The sequence below is a fragment of the Thermobia domestica genome, chromosome 6 (assembly GCF_964235325.1).
Source record: "Thermobia domestica chromosome 6, izTheDome1.hap1.1, whole genome shotgun sequence".
Taxonomy (NCBI): domain Eukaryota; kingdom Metazoa; phylum Arthropoda; class Insecta; order Zygentoma; family Lepismatidae; genus Thermobia; species Thermobia domestica.
In genome coordinates, this window is record NC_137459.1 from 171,242,878 (window position 1) to 171,260,929 (window position 18,052).

Here is an 18,052-nt window from a genome sequence, read left to right on the forward strand (position 1 = left end):
AAGGCAATTCTTTGAACTTTTCCGTATTTAATATCAGAGATTCTTGCTATAGGTAATAATGGTGCATTTGTATCACCTAAAAATTTATATTGTATAATATCTCTATCAATAAAAATTTCATGCGGATATCCAATATTTACGTATGGTAGTATGAATCCGCGACGTTCTTTCACAAGATCCGATTTTTCATAAAAACCTAATTGTAAAGCTAATGTAGGTGACAATATAATTGATTCTACACTTTCAGCACATTCAACATGTACAATATTTGAAAAACTAAATCTTATAAATCTTGATACTGTGTCTAATTCTTCTAGTAAATGATGAATGGTTGGATAATATCCAATAACAACTTTAATTTCATAGCATTATCATTTTTGAATTTGTACCATATAACATTTTCATCTTCGGTAACATTACAAAATGATAATAGAATATGTACCAATCAGATTCTGATAATCGTATATTATTTTTAATTGATTAATAAAATTTGTTCGACTATATGTAGGACATACATTTGTACTAGATAGAAACACATATTATATAAGCGATATTACGAAATTCGGTTACGCAATATTCACGTTAACCACTCAATTTGTTTCCGACATCTTAATGATAAAATATTACATTCTACTGGTAATTTTATTAAACAACGCAAATTTGCTGCATCATACCATGCACTTAAGCAAACAAAATTCACGAATGATAAATTCTTTATCTGAAAATTTAAGTACTTGAATATCAATTATGTACTGATTCACACGTGGTTAAAATTCATATGTACGTTCCAAACAACGGAGTGGCTTGTCCAACAAATTCCGCGTTTTTTAATAAAAATAGTTTCCCGTATAATGTTAGTACTTGAAATATCACTATGGTCTTTTTCAAACGATTCAAATAATTCAAGAAGAGTTTTCTCATTGGATATATACTGCACTGCATAAGCACCAATCTTCTCAGGATTCAACATTCATGGATTAAAGCGTAAGTATACTTTTATCGTTCAATACACAATTTACACTAATATTATCTTTACTACACAATACACATAAACTATTGTCACATAACATACACGATACACTAAGATATCGCCTAATATGTTATACGCTAAGTTATTCAAAATTTTGAAAACACAGTTCACTCATTATCACTGTTCGAGTTAGATCAGTCTTTTTCAATTAATATCCGTACGAGATTTTCTCTTCTATTCATATCAAGAGTTAGTTTAGTCATATGTAATATTAAAATAGTCTATTGTTAACGGTCCAATAGCACGAGTTGTTCCGTAAATCTAAAACAATTTGTCCTGAACACGGAGACTCGCCAACACAGACTATGCTCGTATGCCTAAAACATCACCATCGCAGTAAAAACATTCATAATACGACTGAAAAGTTTCATTGCGATAGGAAGCATATTATACAACCATCGGACGCCCATCTCGCAATACAACCCATAATACAGTTTACATCTACATTCTTAAAACAACATGAATTCACAGTTCCAAGCTAACTCCTTTGAAGTACGTGATGGTACCGGTGTAACCGCATTTGATACCACGCTTTAATTTAGTTTCTCCACAGAATCAAACTGATCCTCCGAAAACTCGTACACTTCGTCATGAGGTAAGTCATGAATTTCTTCACTATCTGATGACAAACACGGATAGCCTTTTACGTTATTTTCCTATCTTTCTAAGGCCGTTTCATTAAACTATAAACCAAGTGAGTCTGGATGGTCTTCTAGCTTAGCTTTCTTTTAGAAGAGGTATCATTCTCAACTTCCGATAAATACCTAATTTTCTTTGTATAAGGTACGCCAATCTCAGCCTCTGCCTCCCACTTCTTAATAACGTCTTCAACAAGTTGACGACCCTAAATCGTTAATGTAATTATACACACAAATTTCAATACTAGTATTTAAAGAAAATTTCAAATGACAACATCTGTTCGCGATCGCGGGTGTTTTCCGTTCACATGCCCGAGCCCGCCCCGCCCCGCGCCGCGCCACGTATCAGGGCTGACCGGCTGGCCGCCAGTGCGCGTATTGAAACAAGTTTCTCCGATTTTTGCAATGAAGTCAGCATGCTATGCTTCGTATACTAACATAGTGTTGTGTGTGAATTCATAGTGTGCATACGGTAAGTCCATGTGCAGTTTTTTCATCAAGATCAAAGGAACAAAATACAATAGTTATAAGTATTTTTATTATTATTATTCTTTATTTGGTTACCGGTTACGCATATTGGCCGCGCTTGGGGACATCTTCTGTCAAGATATCAGACAATGAGAAGTGTTTATTCTTGTTACAATAAGTGTTTATTATTCTTTCTTTTTGTACACAATAAATTTATTACCCCTTATTTGATTACCGGTTAAGTATATTGACGTAAGAGAGATGCGTATGTTCTTGTTTACAAAACTCGTACACTTTCTTGTCAAAATACTCGTGAGACCAATTTCTTGTCAAAATACAGCTCCCCTTTCCACCACGCTTCCCCGTTGCTAACATGCCGACAAATGATACCATATGTCTTTTGTTGTACCACTAAACAATACATGCAACACGTTTTAAGAACCCATTCTTCAAGACATTCAATAACAAAATAATTTGTCTCCACCATCGTTCTACGCGGTTTTCTTTTCACAACAGTTTCATGTCTTACACAACTTATGTCTGGCCAATTGCCCAAAATATCTCAAAGAAGTGAATAATTGTCACTCGGTGTTCTTCAAACAGTACCTACAACGTGTGATTGTCCTTACAAGATTCAAAAGTCTTTTCTAAATGTATGCTCATTGGACACGGGTAGGGCCTACATGTTGATACAGTTCAGGACACTTTTCAACATATTAAACAATTATCAATAGCAGTTTCTAAAAAGTGTTCAATGCATATTCCAACACTGATTTCTTTTACGCAGTGCACGCTTTATAAAATCATTCGTGAAGAAGGCACCCCAATGCCAATATAAAGGTAACCAAGAAAGTTCTGAACATCGAACTTTGAACATCGATATTTTACCTAAGACGTACCTGCAAGATCAAAAATAATACGCATCAGCAGTGATGATCTTCTGCCAACGTTCTGGAAAGCCATAGATTCCATCGCGGTAGAACTTTGTTGGCCGTGAAGCGAAGAAGATATCAAGTGCCTTTTGCACCTCTTTTAGGGATTTGAACTGGTGCCCTCTAAGGCGATTGTTCAAGGAATTGAATAGGTGATAATCGGACGGTGCAATGTCCGGGGAGTATGGCGGAGGCATAATGTTTCCCATCCAAGGGTCATCCTAGCCAAGTGGGGCTTAGCGTTGTCCTGTAACAGGAAGACCTCTTTGCGATTCAAAAGTGCTGGCCACAGAGTTCTGAGGTTTTTTTTCTTGAACACGGCTCAATTGCTGACAGTATACAGTTGCAGCTGGTAACAGTTCCCGATGCACGATACCGCGAGCAGTCCACCAAACACACATGATTACCCTTTTCTGGTGTTTTCTGCTGTTCTCCAACCGGTTCATTAGATGCTAACCAATGATGACGGCTTCGTACAGGACCCATTTCTCATCACATGTCAACACCCTGTCCAGAAATGGCTCCTTCCCATACGAGGCAGCAAAGAAAGACGGGTGTCTGCTCGCGTTGTCTTCTGGCCCGGAGTCAAATCATGTGGGACCCATCGATCCAACTTGTAGTGATTTCCAAGTTGATGGAGGTGCTGCCGAATGGTTTCTCCACTCACACTGAATTGTAGTCCCACTTCTTCACATTTCTGGCCACTGTTCGCCTCAATTGCTGCCTGAAGATCTTTATTTTGTACATATGTTGGTCTCCCAGCACGTGATGTGTCTTTGAGTGTTTCGTCACCGTCCTTGATAAACCACAGCTGCATTGTCCGCGTAGTCAGGACAGCCTCAACAATAGACTGACATATCTTTCGCCCAGCTGCAGTGGCGTTTGACCCCAGTTTGAACTCGTACAGCATACACGCCCTTATGACGCTCTGTAGAAGTCCCATGTTCACTCTGTCCTTACACAAATTCACGGTGTAACTGAACTACCACAACCAGGTAGTATGTTGGATATACCCACACCAACAACTGACCTTCGACTTATCTCCATTCGCATTCAACTCACGGTGTGAGGGCCAATTGAACACAGACCTTCACAAAAAAGCGACAGAACTTTCTTGATTAACTTTCTTGATTATATCTCTTCTGAATAGTTTCAGAATTGATAGAGAAATATTTTTATGAAATAAGAAAAAAGTCAACTGAATAGGTTTTTTTAAAATAAAAAGTTGTCTGAAAAATACTCACTAGGTTTGTGGTTATTACTTTGCTGTTCGAGATTTTGAACAATGAACTACATATGTTTCACGGACAGTAGTATAAATAATATAATCTTAGAAGCTTGAAGTTCTCGTTGATTAAATTTTATTTAACCCATTAGTGCACAGCGTCCGATAAATCGGACGCGTGTTTTTATTCATTTTTCGAAGAAACTGTATGTTTTCAGCTCTTTAATTCTTTGTAGTTCGTGATTCTAGGAAGAATAGATAGTAGAATCACGAACTACAAAGAATTAAAGGGCTGAAAACATACAGTTTCTTCGAAAAATGAATAAAAACACGTGACGGTTTAACGGACGCTGTGCACTAATGGGTTAATCAACGAGAAGTTCAAGCTCCAAAGATCATATTATTTCATTTATTAAATCTTAATATGGTAAATGTTTACTTTTGTATATTATCTTGCTGAGAGGAAGATTAAACGCAGGTATGGAACTTAGCACCACCCATTTAAAGAGATTAACATTCTTGAGTGTCGTTATCCACGTCTTTAAATAAGCAGAATATGTTGCATAGAACACTTCCAGTTCAACATAAATTTGTTGTATGTCTGAAGCAAATGTTACATCTGCTTTCTTCACCAAAGATTTCACTTTCAGAGGTAGAAACCCTTATTCTTTTCTTTGTTTTAATTTAAAAGTGTCGTCTAAAATTACGAAATCCATTAAACTAATATCTCCCTTTTCGATTTTATGTATTTGTCTGTTGAACACATTCATCTAGCTGTATACAAACCAAATATATGGTTCACTTATCGGATTTTAAAGAGGGTTCTAAGAACTTTTGATGCTTTATCTTCTGAAAGGAAAACTGATTTAAATGCATCATAAAGTGTCAATACCCTCTCTGCTACAGCAAAGATAACAATCTAGATTTTGTATGTGACAAAAATGTACGGTATTCTACAACCACAAACTCGCAAAACTTTTTAAGACACTCCGTGCGTATAGTATATATAGAAAAGTAGTTAAAATTTTAATTATAACTATTTCCACATCTACAGCCAAAATATCAACTGCTTCTTCGCTGGATTATGAAGTATATGAGCTGGGAATTTGAAACCCAAAAGAGTTGTATTCAATTCACTGTTCAATTTTGCGAACATATTGATTGTACCCATACGCTAAATACCACCGAAGTTATATTTGCATTGTCACCACAGAACGTAATGCATTTACTCTTATCAATGTTATTTTTTCTAAAGTATTAACTCAGAAATTATTTATTTCACAGTTTGTTTCATTTTTTAACTTATTTAGTTTAAGCAGTTTTACAGTGATGCCTTTAAAAAATGAAATCTTTGAGTTTTACATCCCACGGTTATGCCGGTTAGGCTAAAGGAGACGGTGATGATGAGTAATGAATGAAATGGTGGAAAGAAGAAAGTGGGAGGAAACGGGAGAACTCCCAGAAAACCCACGCACACGGTGTTTGTCCGCTACAAAGTTCACTTGGCGAGGGCTGGGATCGAACTAGGACCCCAAGTACCAGAGGTGAACGCTCTACCACTGATCCACCGCGGCCCCAAATGATGCCTTTATTTGGTGTAAAGTATTGAACAGTTAACGGGAAGATTTTCTCTGCGTCAGAGTTACTAGTGACGGTGGCAATACCCAAATAGTGAACATTACATATCATCTATATCATCACATATTTGTTTCGTATTGATAGGAGCCAAAATGGATTTTACTACCGCTGTGGCCAGGACCGGATTTAGCATTTTGGCGGCCCTAGGCCCAATAAATTTTTTTAGCCCCCTTGTCTGGTTCAAGTTACTTTCCTAAAAACCTTTATTAAAAAATATATCAGGCCAATATGTTAATTGCTTAAACACCACTCCACGATGCAATTTTATCATTGCAAGTTTTTTTGAGGAATTTACTTGGTTCTGGGCTTAACAAAATACCGTTAATGTATTAACAAAAGATTGGTGAATAACTTTGGTTTTGTTCAATTTAGCCATTTGGGCTAAATACTCTAATACATTATAAAATAATTTTATCTCAGAAACACAGCTTACATGAAGTATTTTGATAACGTGACACAAAAACTGTGTTTTAAAGTAAAACTAGATTTTTTTCTCTCGGCCGTGCGCCCCCTGGGAGCTTGAGCCCATAGGCCCGGGCGTATTGTGAAATCCGGCCCTGGCTGTGGCTTTAGTTCTTCCTAAAGCGATGTTTGTTGTTGTTTTGGAATCACTAAAATTTTTAGAGTTTAAATGCAGAGTCGTTTTGATAAGTGATTAGTGCCATATTGTAGTGTGCCGGAAGCGCCATCTCAATTGGCATCAAAATTTTTGCCACACTCCACAATTACTCAAACAATTAACGACAATTATTTTACTAATTGCGTAGACAAGTTTATTTTTTTCTTAAATCTTAAAACAAGGAAAAGCAATAGAACAGAGAAATGTTAGTCATTCTCTTCGCGCTCATTCGGTTCCTTCCAGCTGTCTTTATTTTCTTTCTTTCTTTATTTTTTTTGGATGTAGAACTTTTCAATGACAATGCATCCATCCATGAGTATTATTAGACATGAATTGAGAAATTGCGTGTATTCATGTATGTTTGGTGAGGAATATTGAAACCTATTAATAAAATGAGAATGTCGTATACCGCTCAAGTTAAGTATCTTTTTTTGCAATGGCCGTATAATATTAAAGTAATGTGAAAGGTCTCAATTTGAAAACCTAATTGCAACTGTGTCGGACGTAAAAATGTCGTCAGCCCATGTGACGTAATTATCAAACTCAGGTGCTTCCGCTCATTTTTAATCTCGCTCATTTTCAATTGTAGTGTTTTGGGTTGAGTAGTACTCCCGTCGCATCTTGTGGAAATTCCTATAGATTGCGTTTGATATGTAGAATGCATATCTCCTTGTTGTGCTAAATTGCTATCGACAGTGCCTTCGAACTGTCGTCGAAATAGCGATTGCGATTTGCTGCCTACTCGCGTAAAACAGCTGTCGTCATCTTTTCGGAGTGACCACACCTCTTTGCGTCAGTCTAGGTCCAGCCATGCTTCTGTTGATTACAATAGGTCCGTAAATTTACCGACCAGGGCGCATTTTCTTGCAGCCCCTCTGTCTTCTCCCAGAAGGCAAAAATGCGATTAAAAGGCGAATAAAAGCAAGGAAAAGGAGGCCAAGTGTCTTGTTTCCTTTGCAGAAATATGTAAATGTGGTAAAAGTGCGAATTAGCGGCCCTTCTTAACAGGCCTGCTATGCTAAGTAAGTTTTCTGTTGTATGAAAGTGATTCCGAGCGCGATCCGCTCCAAGGTTATTGTCAAGCGAGAAAAATCTTTCAGATATATTGAAGTTAGTTTTATGTGTTATCTCATTACGTATTAGTTATCTTAGGAGCACCAATGACCAGTCCCATTCATTCTTCCTTAAGTAAAAGGTTGTCCGCACCAGAAAGCCTATTAAAGTAGCCCACGGCCGAGTTAATTGTGTATTTGTCTTAATGTTCTACTGAATTAAGCCATTATTATCTTTTTCTGCGTTGCAATCAGACGCCTCAAAATTGCTAATGAAATTCATGCAATCATTACTAAACGTAACAAGTCATCCAACCTCACTCTAAAAGAAAAAGCCGCCCCTCTGAAAAAGGAAAATCTTAATGTAAAACTCTCTCATCCGAAGTTTAATTATTGTTAATTTGTTATTTGAAGATCAATTGTTCGATTCACAGCAGTGACTTAAGGATTGAAATGAAATGAAATCTTTGAGTTTTAGGTCCCACGGTTATGCCGGTTAGGCTAAAGGAGACGGTGATGATGAGTAATGAATGAAATGGTGGAATGAAGAAAGTGGGAGGAAACGGGAGGACCCCGAGAAAACCCACGCACATGGTGTTTGTCCACCACAAAGTTCACTTGGCGGGGGCTGGGATCGAACCCGGGACCCCTAGCACCAGAGGTTAACGCTCTACCACTGAGCCACCGCGGCCCCGACTTAAGGATTCTCGAGCTCTCGCCATATGTAACTGAAAATCATTTAATCTAGAGGTCAAGTGTAATGCAAATTTTAGTAAGAAATTCCAGGTAGTGATCTAATTGTGCATTATTTGTGCCCTTGAAGAAGGATGAAAAATGTATGAATTTAGTATGATTAAGTACCTTTATCTGATGCCGATTAATTGAATTAAATATTGATTTAAATAATCGCCTATGCTTGTTTACAATGTAGTTATAATGTGATGAAAAAGCTTTTAAGGTAATATGTATAACTAATTATAGGCAATACATGTAGAAATATTATGATAGTTTAAATGTCTTCTAACCGCTCACCTAGTCCGGAAGCGTGGACGAGCTCAAATTAATTAGCTATTCGTGAATTAAAAACATTAGTATTTTATCGTTAATTGTAATTGTTCAATTATACTTCTAAACATTACTAATTCAAACGAGAATTGTCTATGAATTGCCTAATTATTAAATTTTAGTGGATTTATTTATGTTGAGTCCTTAGCACGAAAGGCATAATCATCCCTTTCAAAAGTACTCTATTTAAATAAAAAAACGTGCAACTTGCGTCCCACGCGCAAAGAATATAATTTATTTCAACCATACTAAAAGTTGGTATGTCAATTAATTTTAAAACTATCAAAATTAATTGTTTGTTGTTCAAAAATCTCCTCTAATTACTCGTAAGTTAATATCATTAGAGTAACAATATGCATATGTAATAATAACCGTCATAACATTGTTGCTAATAGTATTAATATTGATGTTTCCAACAACATCGATGCTAATAATAATCGTATTGAAAACGATAGCGTTTTAAATCAGGAGGTCTATAATACATCACACGTTATATTAATTGTATAAGAATAAAAGTGTGCCATTAGTAATCTGTCTAATTCAAAGCAATTATAATTTGCATCATTAATCTGTTAACCGTACCTCTAAAAGTAGCTGTACTTTACGCTTACAATATATTAGTCATATATGTAAAAGGTATAATCTCGAAACATCCGTTTCCAAATAGAATGGTTCCGTTAACTTAGGGACAAGAAACAGTTTAACAAAAAACATCAAAGGTTAGTTGTGTAGCAGAAGAATATATATATACGTCTATATACAGATTCTTGAATTCTTTCCTCTTCTGTGGTTTTACCCCTCTGTAGGAAATATTGTATTTCAGCTCGAGGCCAAGCTGAATGTGTTAAAGGTTTAGGGTAGTTTCTTTTTAGAAGAAAAACAAAAAGTTAAAAAAGGAAAAAGAAAATGTGCTGCTAAGTCCGTAAAGTAGGTCAAGTTCATCTTTATCCTTTAATTGTTTATTTGGGTTCAGTAAGGTCAACTATTTGTCTACTTCCTTATTATGTTTCCGTATCTAAACAAGAATTTGGTAATTCTGTTTCCTTTTGTTTTTGTATCTTTGCAAATACAATTCGATATTGCTATTGCTTACGAATTATTTGGTCTCATATTACTTTAATTCTATAAGCACATTTGTCAGTTAATCTTAATAATTTTGAAATTATTATTAAAAGGAAAATCATTTAAATTTACATGTAAAATCTTAAGGTACATATATAGAAATGCTATAAAGGTTTAAAAATTTAATGCCTTTAGTATAAGCTTATATACATACTTTGCAAATATCTATTCGGCATAGCGTGTTGATTAGTATCCTTGAGTTTATGATTCAATCATATAGTTCAAAGTTCATTAATCGTGTCAATCTTAGTTTTATGTACTTATTATGGAATTGTCACTATATACACCGGTGTACTATATGAGTTTTCTTATATTGTGTTAGAGTATGTTCTTCTTGAATTTTAATTCACTTTAGTATGTAGTATTGCTCGAACATACAACAGTGTTGCAACCTACCATAGGTTAAGTCAATGTTGCCAACCCAAAGTAAAACTTATTTAACATGAAAGTATAGCCAACTTCCGAAATTTATTTTGCCATTAGCCCTAAGTAAAAAAATGTTTAGATTTGTCGGAGCAAACTAAAATTTCTTTCCTTAAGGGGCGTCGACTGTAGTGTGCCGCAAGCGCCATCTCAATTGGCGCCAAAATTTTTGCCACACTCCACAATTTTTCAAACAATTAACGACAATTATTTTACTAATTGCGTAGACAAGTTTATTTTTTTCTTAAATCTTAAAACAAGGAAAAGCAATAGAACAGAGAAATGTTAGTCATTCTCTTCGCGCTCATTCGGTTCCTTCCAGCTGTCTTTATTTTTTTGGATGAAATATTCTGTCTGCTTCATCCTCTCCCAGCCAGCTGACTGTCTGCCTCAAGAAGCAGTTAAACTATAACCTTTCTCGTCTGAGAAGATAATATTTCCTCCTAAAGGAAAGTAACAGATTCCTACTTTTAGTTATCACAACCTTAAATAAATAGGGATGACAGAAATAATCTGAATTTCATTTAGTTAACTTAAAGGTTATAAAGGTTATGTTGCTAGCCAGCAATATATTCAATAACTCTGACACAAAGTCTCATTTCCTCGCAATACAACCACAAGTGTTCGATTGTAAATTTGATTACTCACTCTGTTTTTGAACGTTTTAGTAATATAAATTGTCATAGTCCTAAGTTATTATTTTTACAGCACACTTGCAAAGTTTGAACTTTTAAACTCTTTAAATTTTATTGGAAATACAATGTGTCGGTGGAGTCATGGTATAATTAAACTTGTCTTAGTAAATTGTATTATCTGTAACCAGACGTGACTCTTTGTACACATGAGGTCAAATGTCAACCTCCTCAGGTTATCAGGGTTTTTGTATAAAGAAATTTTCCCATGTAAAGCAAGCTTTTAGGATACGCCCTCCGCCTGCTTGCGCAGCCGCAGAAACTTAAATTCGTTTCATAAATAATTAGAAAGCCAATCAGGTAAAACCCTGGCTTACCCCTGTATTCACACGTCCCTACCATAGTGCCGTGTGAAAATGATAAGGGCAAACAAAAAGTGAGTACATCTCTCTTTTTGGGGATTATCATCGGGAATTAACATCGAGTTTTTCGAAAAGGCGCGAGCTTACGCTCGTTGCCCCCATCGGGGGAATTCTGATAACCTTTTCGAAGAGGCACAAGCTTCGTGCTTGTTGCCCCCTTCGGGTAAAGTTCCATCAAACTCCAAGACATGGACTTATCGTCCACAGTCTAACTTAGAACTACGCCGGAACGTTGACACTCTTATTCTAGCCCGTTAGTCGGTCGGGAAAAACTTTGTTACATCCCTCACCGACTTCTGCTATTGTGTCGGCACTGACTGTTAAATTCCATCATACGGCGTAAGGACGGTATTCCTTTCACCACGGTCATTTCATAAAGATTCATCACTGGAGACGAGCAGTGTGTGTTATCGCCGATTCATTCCTAAGTGCTCAACTGGACAGTACCTCTGTTCTCATTGTGAGTATTCAGTCAAACTAAAAACTTAGTTACTACTACTCAGATTCTGTTTACCTAATCTGAGCACTGGCTCTACACGGATCTCTTCAAGATCTCTCATTAACTCTAAATCTTGTGTTCCTGAACGCTTCCTAATACAATATTAGTTAACCTGTGCTAACGCTGATTTACGTATCTATAGAAGACCTCATGTAGGAAGTCACATGTGTTGTATTAAGTCCACGGACTTATTCGAGCCAGCTAATAAAATTCTTCCTAACTCGAACTTGCGTCGCTTACGTCATTTAAAACATTCTCAATACTTCCTTTTGGTGAACGTTTCATAATCTTTCTTAAGATCTATATTAACGCCTCGTATCGACGTGCCAATGTTGTAGTCTACTGGAGAAGGCAGATGACCTGTGGAATGAAATCCTGTTGGACGTAGTTCGAATCTGGGAACTGCATTTCACCATTCGTCTCACCTCTATTTCATCATCCATCCAGGAGAAGACAGCCTGTGCGAAGTCCCAATTTTCCGAAGACTTCTAATCCTGTACGAAGCTCAGTGACGACATCGTCTTACACGAAGTCCTGACCATCGTCCGTCTATCCTGCTCTTGTATTTCAGCCGCTCGAAGTACAAGTGAGTAATTTTATCGTAATAGTGTTTTTAGTGCTTTTAAGTGATTGTGCTACCTGGTGAGTACGAAACGGCTACAGCAACGTCGAGGTAACCCAGAGTCTTCCCATCTCGACTTGGAGTGCCTGGAGGTAGGACCACGGACCTCAGGTGGGTTACCACTGTTTATTTAATATTTTCATGTACCTGTCATTTGCATTTTGTTTTCATCAAGTCGCTTAACTGTAAAGGGGATCACCTCCCAAGTAGTTTCAAAATTACTTTGAAACCTTTTAGTTGTTTTAATATCGTTTGTGTGAATTGCTAATTACATTTGATATCCAAGATCTCTTTTAATTCGAGCAGTAATCTCGTGTTTAATTGTAACGATTTAATATGTTTTGATATGATAACTTTTTAAGTATTCTGAACTGGCTGATAGCAGTGGTATTCTAACTCGCTGACGCCTACTCGCTAATATCATAATACTCGTAATCATTCGTTCTCTTGCGTACTGACCACCCCTCGTCCTCATTCTGACGAAACCGCCCTGCTTTTGTTATTTGTATTGTTACGGGACCCTAGAGCTGTCTCCTTGACGAGTGGCCATTCGATAGCCTCTTTGCTTCAGATGGACATCCGCGCCTTTGCGCCCTCACTCGGTTGTTATTGAAATTGTATGTTATTTAATCATCTACAATCCGAGCTGCATAGCTCGTCTTGAATCGGACTAATTTAAAGTCCCAATATAAACAGCCTTATTCAAGGCTACCTCTTGCTCTTAATTATTATTATTGTGCTAATAATAACCTCCTTCACCAAGACATATTTTGGTGGCAGATCGGTGGAATGTGAACGCGCGACATAATTGGTGACGGCCGGTGACATGCGATACCCCGCGTCACATACATAATTTGGTGACAGAATCGTTGGGATATGAACCCGCTGCCATAATTTGGTGGCTACAGTGAGATTCGAAACCTGGCCCACATAAATGGTGGCCCAGATGTGAATTATTCTTGTTGTGCTATAATTATCCTCTGGCGGTATATAAATACTTGTTGATCTTGGCTATCGTTCTCTGTCGGTGTCTTCACACCCTGTCAGTACGCCCATAAATTAGTTAAGCGCTCGTGTATATATTAAACCAATATTTTGAATTCTACCAGAGCTTACTTGGGAGCGTGAACAAACTCTTCGTTGTTCTTTGAATGCAAATGATAGAAGCGGTGTTTTTACAATTTCCTAACACTGAAAATCCTACCAGTCGACCACGAAGGTCTAGTGCCCCTTGAGACCGTTCGTGGGCGCGACAATATTAAAGAGTTCAACTTAGTCAGACTTTTATTATGGCGCTAATCGTGCGTCAAAACGACTCTGCATAAGGCGGATGATGTTTAATTCAGTCACTTGTACCAATTTTTTCCTGTTTGGGAACAAATTAACTGTCCAGTCTTTTTTAAGTTCTAGGAGAATACATGTTTGATTTATGCTTTTCGTATACTATGTGATCTTTGATATCCTCTCTTCCCTCATGCGCTATACTAATGTAACACATTTTACACTCCACTTCATGGACATTTCTTCCTCGTTTTATAAATTGCCATAGTACTGAATACTTCTCCTCAAAAGAACACTTGTGCTTGGACATGATGGGAACTCTTTATATACTAGATACCAGCAATATGAAACGTTGACTTCACTCTACACCGACCAAGAGTTTAAATTCACTTCACTTCACTTGCAAAGATATGTATAGTATACTTACTGGAATGGGTAAAACGCTTGAACGTAAAATTGTGCTTGAGAAGACGACAAACATGACGAATTAGACAGTTTAAATGCGATTAACATGCAGCGACTGAGAGCAGTATCATCATTGTTCGTTAAAGTTCCAACAATGAAGCAGTTCTGTGCTGCCAATTGAAGTATAAAATTGCTACTAGTTAAATCCCGTCATCGGGAAAAAGACGTTCTTTTCTATTGAAAGTGATTCAAGAAATTATTACCATAACATATCTTCCTCTTGAACACTCCTTTAAATCCTTTTTCCCCCTCTGGAATCTAAACAACCCATAGGACGAAATAATGTATGTGATTTTCAAACTCCCTGTTGTTTGTTTAGTAAAATTAATTGTCTACATAAGTCTTCCGAAAACCTTCCGTTTTAAGGTGAGGTATGTTATTTCTGCATGTTGATTTTCTTTTCAATCTGAAGACAGTGGCGTTGTTCTAAATTTTTAACAACCGGTTCTCTCTCTCTCTCTCTCTCTCTCTCTCTCTCTCTCTCTATATATATATATATATATATATATATATATATATATATATATATATATATGTGTGTGTGTGTGTGTGTGTGTGTGTGTGTGTGTGTGTATGTGTGTGTGTAGAGAGAGAGAGAGAGAGAGAGAGATAACTCTCTTAGGAAACAAACCATATAAGGTAGAAAAAGGCAAAGGATGGGTCATGATAAGGGCCATTTTCTGCCTATCAATGGATTGTTATGAAAGTTGATACCTGTAATATACATCATATTCCGCGTGAAAGGTCGTATAGATTATGTTGAGATCATTTCCGGCTGTCCCTGTAGAGCATCCGGAAATTACTCCTTACTCCAAACTTCGAAAACTCGAGGTGGGTGCGTGATAAACGATTTTGCATGGAAAGTGGCAACATGACGGGAAAATTCGCAATATTGTTTTGTTCCACTGACACATACACACAAAATAACCAAGTAGCAAGACCATAGCTTTATTTGTTACATTATGAGAGCAATTTCTTTAGGAAAAAGCATATTCGGTGAACTTGTATTTTGGCATCAATATTGGCTTTCGGAGTTGTATTAACAATAGAGCGGACATGTAGAACAACACCAAAAGTATGTTAAACTGTAGTTTGATATCTACTTGAACATACTACAAACTCAGGTTGTTCTGGAAATCCGCTATATATTTAAAAAAAACTTTGCACTTTAAGTCGCATGTATGATAATAATCCACAGTGTAGCAAAAAAAATGTGCAAAATATAAACTATCAAAGGAAAATATGCGAAGACATTGAGGTTAAATATCATCCTGAATAATGCTTAATCATCTTCTGCATAGTCAGTCCAGTCATAATCCACCTTACTCTAGGCATCTTCGACGTAACGCCGTCCATCCATAACGCCGCTTTGATATTCTTTTCTGCTCGTGCTGTTTGGGAGGAAGGAGACGTTCTCTCTGAAAAGCTCACAATAGTATTATAAATATCACAAATAGGGAACGTCCGATAAATTGGTAGTTGTTGTTGTTAAGAATATTGTGGGTGAATATGTTACTTCAAGCGTGCCCATGAGGTATATAACAGAGTGTGTTGAACAGAGTTGGGTGCCGTTATGGTCGGTTAGTCCAAATCAGGAGTCAAAAGGAAGATGGGAATAATGGCAGATAATGTCAGAGTGCTGTATAAGAATATAGCCTAGCGTGTGCTGAAGTTTATTATATAGTGTGGATAGTGTAAATAGCAATTACGTTGTTCATTTCTGTTTCGTATAAACTATACTAGTCAACAAAAGGCCCCCTTCTAAGACAATGTGTGTTAGAGTGTGAAAATGTGGATAGTGGAACTAGCACTTAACGTTGTCATTCAACGTTTGTGGGAATAATACTGTTAGGAACAATGCCACCAAAATCGTAAGACAGTGAAATGTGTACAGTGCAGTAAGCATTTGAAGAACGCGACACTAAGCAGACATGTTACCCGAACATATACAGCGGGATGTGAAACGAAAGAATTTGTGTGCCTTCGTTGTTACAAAGAGATACCAAAGAAACCCAAAACAACTAAAACTACTGAATAGGATACAACGCCCGACTAGCTTGCATTCTCGGCCCAAAAGAGGCCACCAATCTGTATTGCAACGCCAAAGACAAACCATCAAGCCAACCATCAACGTCAACCTATGAAAAACCATCAGATCCACCCTCAAAACCGATCAGAGACAAACCAGCTGAATGTCATAGTAAACTGTTTACCAAACGACGTTTCACGAAAGGCACGGATCAGAATCCAGAGTTTGTTCCAGGTGCAAATCAGAAGTATGTAAAAAGCCCAATAACGATAACGCTTCCCTGAAGAATACCTCTTCTGCTCACAACAAATGCATTATCTGCCCAAACAGTTCACAGTTGATTGCACTTACCGCTCAGACAAAAGCGACTTATGATGGTCGTCGGCAGTGACAGGTATGTGCTATCTATGTTGGGCCCTTACTGAGCTAAAAATTCCGATGGAGTGATTACGGACAAAATGCACCGTGCCGATGTTGAATAGATGTGTGTCAGGTTAAAAGAAGACTATGTGTTTCGTCATCGAGCGGGGTTTCATAGACTCACTGCACCTACTAGAAGGCCTCGGATTCCATAATCAAATGCCGTGCTTCTTTCCAAAGACGAAGAAGCAACATACAACACTGGAAGCCAACCAGTCTCGTATGATAACAAAAATAAGATGGGTTGTCGAATCCGTCAATTCCAGAATGAAGAGATGGAAGGCCCTGGAACACATTATGCCTAATACCCAAAATCCATTTATTAGGGATTATGTGCAAATTGTTTTTGTGTTTTGCAATATATTTCGGCCTCTACTCATACTTGACACCTCCCACGACGACTATATTGCATGAAAGATGTGTGCTATTCTTCAGAAAGTTAAAGAACTCCAACCAACGGTAAAAAATAAAGGTTGGGACCGCAAGCACAGCAAAATGAAATGGTCTTCGATGGATGCGGCAGATCTCCCGAAATTTCCAGTATTGTCCGAAGAGAGGCTGCGTGAACTAACTCTCGGCGTATACAAGCTCAAACAAGTAAAAAGCTATACTAGAGAGATGTGGACACTGGAGGCGCCTATAAATTCTTTCTTGATCAGCAAGACGATGATGTCATTCGTGTTAAAATCCAATCTCGCAACACGGATTCCCGCACCTACACTCGCTGGATAATGTAACAAATAAAGCTATGGTTTTGCTATCTAGTTATTTTATGTGTTTGTGTCAGTGGAACAAAACATTTTTGCGAATTTTCCAGTCATGTTGCCGCTTTCCATGCAAAATCGTTTATCACGCACCCACCTCAAGTTTTCGAAGTTTGGAGTAAGGGGTAACTTCCGGATTCTCTACAGGGACAACCGGAAATGATCTCAACATAATCTAAACGACCTTTCATGCGGAATTACAGGTATCAACTTTTATAATAATCCATTGATAAGCAGAAAATGGCCCTTATCGTGACCCATCCATTTTTATTGGATATCACCAGTGACAAGTAGGGACCTACCCACCAACCTAATACAAAGTGGTGCAACGAAATTAAATAGCACTGTGAATCTTGGAAATAAATTATGCAAGATAGATGGTTGTCAAAAAGTATTGGAAAGACCTAAATCCAGCAATGGATCGACAATAATTATTGATAATAGTATTGTGCGTTTCAAATATTAATAACACTCACACTACACTCATGTGAACTCAGTCCTCATTCTTGACATCTGAGCATTTGAGATTAAGAAATAAACACTTATACCTTGTTCTCAGAGATCATATGTTAAACCTAGCAGCTGTAAGAATTTCTAATAACAAAGATAGATAAACTAAAATATTCTGTTCCTGGGTAAAATTTACTGTTAATGTCTGGGTCTAACAAACGGTTCTGCAAACTCGAAATATTTTAACAACCGGTTC

At 37.2% G+C, this 18,052-nt stretch overlaps 1 protein-coding gene across 1 annotated transcript in view; it reads left to right on the top strand.

Moving 5' to 3' along the window:
- Positions 1–18,052, top strand: part of LOC145688328 (uncharacterized) — a 164,428-nt gene that overhangs the window by 59,941 nt on the left and 86,435 nt on the right. The window lies entirely within an intron of this gene.